Genomic DNA, 7,355 nt, shown 5'->3' on the forward strand with positions numbered 1-7,355 from the left:
ATATTGTATGAATTCATTGTTCAGTGGTCATTAATGACCAGACACAGACCTGCAGCCCAGGGGCGGATCTAGACGGGGGCCAACTGGGTACCAAAGAAGTTATACTAACTAAATGTCTCATGTTAAAACTCAGTGGTGGATTTTTTTAACCTTCACAATTTTACTTTAACAATGAATTAAAAATTATAGTGTTGCACTTTTGTATAGAATCACACTTTCCATCTGCCAGGGATCTGTAACCTGGATCTCTGGAGACACAAGTGGGTCTTTGGCTCACTTATTATATCAAATGATATATTGCTGTTTTTTTTTTTGTTTGTTTGTTTGTTTCATTCTTTTTCAAGTGTTGCCATGGAAAAACACCAACTATCCTGGTCTCTGGGGTAAATCTGGTCTAGAACCAGCCTTCAAACCCAACTCCTTATTTGTATAAATATTTTGGTAATACTCTAAAATACCAGAATGTTCACATAACTTTTATACTTTTAGTTGTTTGAGGACACATTTTGAATATTAAATCAGGTGTTATGATCAGTTTACACTTGCTTAATTAAATGTATTTAAAGTATACTACTCTGATTGGAGTACAGTTTTGGGGTACTCTAACCGACCTCTATGCATGAACGATTGCTCTATGGATCACTTTTTAAGGACAAAAAACACCGCCAGAAAATATTATCCATCACTGCAGCAGACATCCCACCCTATGAGAGTCGGGTGACGCGCCGTGGTGGGCGTCCCTTATTTGGATTTCTGAAAGGTGGCAACCCTACCTGGCAAGCTAAAACCAAATACTGTGCAGACAGCTTTTATCCACAAAGCGCCTAAAGCCTGGTGTCAGCTAGCAAGCAAAAGATGTTGGAGAAACGTCAGAGACAGGTCTAATGCTGTGTTTGGGTGCACAGGTCTGACTCCAGTGTTTTGTTTTGGTAACCAGTTTGTACTTTAATTTGATCAGAAATAGGAATGGCATGGAGTCATGATTGGGATGAATGATTTAGACTGATACAGAAATAGTTGGCCTCAGAAATGTACTTATTTCTGATACAGAAATAAATAAATACATAAATAAATAAATTGGATTGTCATGATGTGTGGTTGGGGGTGCGGTGAAGATGTACGCCAAGGACCCAGGTTGTGATGAAGATGATGATGAATTTAATGATAGAGGCTCAAACAGTCCAGAAGAGGCAGCATGGCAGAGAGTTTAGCACACAGCTAAATACCGGTAGCAACTGATAACTGAAGACTGAAAAACAAGAGCTAAGCAAACCAGGACTTATCAGTACGACTGGAGAGCATCAACATGAGACATTAGACGAGGACCCGACAAGAGACAAAGACAATAGGTGGGTTTAAATACACCGGGAGGGTAATCGGGTAACTAGACACAGCTGGGACAGGACAGAGACTCACAGGGAAACAGGACTAAACGCAGAAAATCTCAAAATAACTACACAGAAAAACACAGATCACAACATAGATAAAGAAAAATAATAAATATCAGTGACACTTCGAAACCCAATACACATCAATCACGTTTCATAGAGTCCAAAGAAAATCCAAAACCAAGGGGGGAAATAATTGTGTTTTTTTTCCATTAGTGTTCCTGAGAGTTTGGTTCGATTTCCTGAGTTCAGTTTGATTCAGAGTGCTGTTCAGTTTCCTACCACCAGGCGGTGTGTGGGTAGCTCGCCATCTTCAGTCATCACGTGAAACAAAGGGGGGAAAAAAACTGACCTAAAAGACCATAAAACGCATATTAAGTCCATATATATTACATAGATGATTCTGACGTCATTATATAAAGATGGAAAGGAAAACAAACATTTCTTTCCTAAAGTGCACTTGATAATGTTCAATAAAGGAATTGCAAACAACAACAACAAATAAATCAAATTAATCAAATTTACAAATTTGATTGATCAATATAGCTACAAACAAAATGATCTTTGGTACCAGACTTCATTGCTGCACCAGCATGGACTACAACAACTAACAAAACAGTCAAAAATGATCAAATCTAGGATTGGGGGAAAAACTGCCTTTAAATATTAAAGGTTGTTATATTTGTGTTCGATAATAACCAGTTTTCTTGTACTGCTCAGACACTTTTATTAAAGTATCTTTTTTCATGGGTCTGCTCACATAGGTTTCGCACAGGTATGTCACAAAAACTCTCTTCTTCTGTTGTCCTATTCTTTTACAATTATCCATTGACATAAACTCGTGATTGCCACCTAGTGGACATATGCATAGTGCATTCAATCATCACAAAGGTATTGCCATTAATTTGGCTCATTTAGTTTGGTTTTACATTCAGTCAATAAGTGAATTGGACTGACCTGAGCAACTGATAGTCGAGTTAGTAGCTAGTGCTAACTGGCGGCGCATAGCCTGTAGCATCAGAAATAACGCTGCTTAAATATAATATTGACTCACTGTCGAGTGGTGAATTGTTTGAGGAGGTTGATGCAACGTAACCGTTTGGAAGTTGCAGCGGGAAGCTTTACCAGCTGTCAACCGGATCACAACTTGGTGAGCACTACAACAGGTGGGATGTAACATTAGTGGCGCTACTGTTGCAGGTACGACTTCATGTCAGATCTTGGTTAATAACTTAACTCACCACCAATCATCAGGTTTCTTGTATTAGTCAAGTCAGATTTGGAGGTTTCAGGTTGTTTTACAAACAACTCATGCCAACAGCCACATTGAGCAGCAGCTTATAGGAAAACACTAAAACACACATGAGGATCCCGGAACTTAAAGGAAGGTGGTTTGGTCATGGCGGTAACGTGGGTTACACTGGAAGCTCCTTTAAACAATAAAGAAGCTAATGCCACTGCCACCAGTACCGAATGTGAAATCACAGACCCAACACCGAACCAAAGACCAGAGCCTAAACAGATGTTACAAGACTGAAGACTGGATCCAACACAGAGCTACTTAGAACCACATACTGGATCACACAGTCTGGACCAGAGATTCATGTAATTCATTGTTTCATTTATGAAGCTGAAGGCAGCAGCAGCATCACAAACACCAACTTTTCTGGCTAACTCTTTCCTCTTCAACTGTTTAGTCCTCCTCATCTTCACTGTGATTTCTACATTCCCATCAATTTCAATGCGCTCTGGTTCAAATTGAAAAGGCTTAACAATGTTACTTGTTGCTGTTTTGACTGGATGGAGTTAACAAAATTGGACCTAGCATACATAATTTACCCAAAATGCATTGCAGTGCAAACAACATGGTAGTTTAGGGTGACAATAATTGTGCTATAATTTTATTTAAATTTATAAAAATCCAACAGCTTACAGTATTTTCACTGTATTGTTTTTACATCTAAAATAAATGTTTCTGTTTTTAGATGTAAAATAAATATTTCTGAAATAAAGTATATAATTACAACTAATAAAGGACCCCGTTAAGGTTCCCCTTATTATCATGATGTTTCCAAAGATAATCTTATGACGTGTGGTGTGAAAAGGTAAGGCATTAGTTACCACTTCAATTCAGTGGTTTCAAATCAGTGTTGTATTGCTTTTAACACCAAACTTTTACCCCATATAATTATTAATTTATTACACATTAAAATTCTCAGCATATATGGGGTTAGGGTTATATCTATGTTGAGAATTTTGACTGTGTGCATTTGGGTCCACCACAAAAAATGGTCAATGGCTTTGTACTTGTATGGGGCCTTATCAAGTCCAGAGGACTTGAAAGCACTTCACACTACAATCATTCACACACACACACACACACACACATTACTGGATACTAGCCACAGTCTGACAGAAGCAAAGCAGGAGAAGTGTCTTGCCCAAGGAGTGGGTGGAGCCGGGATCAAACCAGCAACCCACGGATTGCGAGGCAAAGTCCTACCACTGTCACCACCATCACCCAAGAAGCATGAACCAACTGCATACCCAAAACACCCCGGGAACCCAGGTTTTAAGGTAATTTTACATTTAAAAGTAAAGTTTATTTATATAGGGCACTTACAACAGCCTCAGCTAACGGTGTTTTCATGCAGTGTGAAGGGGGTGGAAGATGAACAACTAATGCTGCCAAATGTTCTGTTTGCAAAAATAATAAGAGTGTATTTGTGTCTGTGTTTCTGCTTGAGTCATAGAATCCTCATCCTGTACTGTAATAAAGTTAGAAAGCCAGAGTTTTATGCTTCCACATGAAGTAATTCTTTTAAAAATGACTGGTTATGCAATAATGTAGAAGAAAAGTTCACCATGTTTGAGAAGGACTTCTGAACCTCATATATTAAACATTACATATTTATAAAATGGGATGATTTAAGAAATCTCTATCTTGTGGGTAGGAACATCAGTACCAGGTGTGCTGGAACGCCCTTTAAAGCAGAACTAAATCACAGTAATGCAGCAGCTCAGCTTGTGAGGCTGGACTGCTCAACATGTACTGCATGCGCTCATGTTTCTGCTCCCAAGCTTATGTGAGAAAAGATGCCCAAACAAGGATGTGACTGTATGAGTCGTAAATATCAGGAGAAGACAAAGGATTGCATCAGTGCACAGCTGGAGGGAAATGGACTTTTTTCCCCATCTAACCTACCAATTTTATTAGGTACAAAAGAGGGGAGTAAGGGCTTGTGGGTCTAATTCACTCTTCTGCACACAGATTGAAGAGTGAATCAGACAGTGTTTAGATTTTGTTTGTTTTCTTCACTTGAGGGTGTCAGGAATCTACCCTGAAGAGATGGGAGGGTGGGTGCCTGCTCCGACTAATAGGTGTTTTGGTTTTGGTTTTCCAATCAGTTTTTGGGGTTGTTTGTCTTAGGCAGTAAAGTCATGCATTACCTGATGAAATTATAATAGAAGATACTACTCTCAAATCACGGCAGTATTTTGGGTTTCCAGTAGCAACTATTAAAGGCAACAGAGTGACAAACAAGACACAAATATTTGTAAAAACTGCAAGTTGTTCAGACACTCAGGGAGGCAGAAAGCATAGCTAATGGAGCGATATCTAGGAGTGTGTTGAGGTTAAAAAAAAACAATAACAGATGCTAATATTAGCAGCTGGAAAAAAGTGAAAGCTGTGCTGCAGAGCAAAGCACCGTCCTAAGATCTGAAGGCATAAAAAGAAATCAGAAAAAATCAAACATCAGTTACCAAATGGATGGATTGTTGGTTTAAAACCTCTGGCATTTGACTCTATGCTAATTCAAAAAAAAAAAAAAAAAAAAAGTAATTTTCACATATTTGAGTATAGTTTAAATTGCTAAAAATCCAACAATAGTTTGATAAATCATCACAAGCTAAATGAGCTCTTGACTTCAATATGTGGTACAGTTTTTATAAAACATGCACAGTATACAACAAAAAACAATGTTTTGGGGCCCCCACCCAAATCTTGGGGCCCTAGGCTACTGCCCCTGTAAGTGCTGTCTGAAGTCTGGCCTTGTGTGCGAGACAAAAAGTGGACAAATTCAAGGATGTGAAGAAATTTATAGGATACTGTATCATTAGCTAAGTACTTTCAAAAGCTGAGCTGTTTTATATTGCGTGCAAGATTCTACAGCACAAACCATCAAGCTCTCCATCAGATCCACAGAGTTCTTGATGTGAGCAAAACCTTTGTGGGAGTTCTACTGAATGAGGCATTGAGCAAGAGGGAAAAAAAACAAATGATAGGGTGCAAGTGAGAGGATCCATGAAAAGATTAATGAAAGAAAACTGCAGGAATACTGTTATATTGCAGGGAGTGGCCTAGTGGGGAACACCAAGCGGGACCATGTGTCATGAACTGGATAAAGTGTGAAACCTGGACCTCTTAAAGATCAAGAACCATTCCAGCTGCTCATGGGAGAATATGCTCTGTACAGGAAATCCCCATGGCTGAAGAGACTACTAGCCAAGAAACATCTAGGATCAGCTGTGCTCTCTGTTCAGTCTTTTCTCACACTTTGAAACTCCTCATTGGTCTCTGTGGGTCACAGAAAAGGAAAATTGACGGTTTTATCTGCCTTTTTGGCACTGTTTGCATGCGACTTCACAGCGAGGAATTCCTGTGATGTCACTAGCAAACATGACATCAGTCAATTCGTGTACTTGTATAACAGCTTGGGAAAAAGAGTGAATTACCTCTCCATGAAAGAATGTCCTTCTTTTGCCAAGTAGCTGGAGCGTGTAGTTCTGGGTTGAGTAATGCTTTCAGTGGCTGAGTTACAAACATTATGGGTGGTGTTCACAATATATTTCACTGCTCCTCAAGAAATTCTGACCTTTTTAACAACAGTGCCTTGTTTTCTGCTCTTGGATTTGAGCTCCAATTACAGTGTTCCAGACAAGGGTCTGGGAGTCGCACACATTCTAGCTAGCTACAAACACTTTGCTCTGTTTAGGTTTTCATTGTGAACCTAAAGGTGCATCTCAAAACATTACAATACTGTGAAAAAGTTTAATATTTCAAGTCACTCATTTCAGAAAGTGAAACTCTTAAAGAGGCATAACAGACCGAAATATTTCACGTCTTTTTTCTTGTTTATTTGATGGTTATGGCCTACAGAGAATGTAACGCCAAGATTCAGTATCACAGAAAATTGTCATGGTGACTTGTGGTTAAGTAAGACCCAAGTGCAGAGAGGCAGAAATGGTCAATAGATGATGAATGTTTAATGAAAAATTATCAACAAAAACATACAAAAACCAACAGGAGACCCAGAGCCAGACCAGAGCAAAACCTCATGAACCAGGTGTGAGGAAACAGTGGGCTGAAACAGGAAAGTATTGGGGTATTAACAGGAGGAACCAGCAAAGAGAGAGAAGATGTGTATTTATATTAAGAACAGTGGGGTCTAAAGTTCCTTCTCAAAGGCTGGCATCCTTTTAGTTCTCTCCTTGGTGTTAGTAGTAACAATCTTTTCAGCATGTCATTGTTCTTCTTAAGCCTTCTAAAGAGCCATCACATTTGATCCAGGTGTGCTAAATCAGAGAGAGAACTAAAACATGCAGGATGACGGCCCTCGAGAACTGAATTTGGACACCACTGACAGAGAGTGAATACTGGAACAAAAGACCAGGACTGAATAGCTTACAGGTTGCAAGTGAGGGGAGAGAGCAGAAGGTAGGCTGAGAGATAGGGAGAGAGAGAATGGCAAAGGGGGTGAGTGAGCTAGAGTGAACATGGGAACTAGGAAAATGAATCAGCGTAACCAGACAAAAGGAATAAATAAATATAATTAAAAAGAACAGAAGTAAAGTAAAACAGAAACATCCATCCATTTTCTTCCGCTTATCCGGCGTCGGGTCGCGGAGGCAGCAGCTTCAGAAGGGAGGCCCAGACTTCCCTCTCCCCAGCCACTTCTTCCAGCT

The sequence above is a fragment of the Poecilia reticulata genome, linkage group LG18 (genome assembly GCF_000633615.1).
Source record: "Poecilia reticulata strain Guanapo linkage group LG18, Guppy_female_1.0+MT, whole genome shotgun sequence".
Classification (NCBI taxonomy): domain Eukaryota; kingdom Metazoa; phylum Chordata; class Actinopteri; order Cyprinodontiformes; family Poeciliidae; genus Poecilia; species Poecilia reticulata.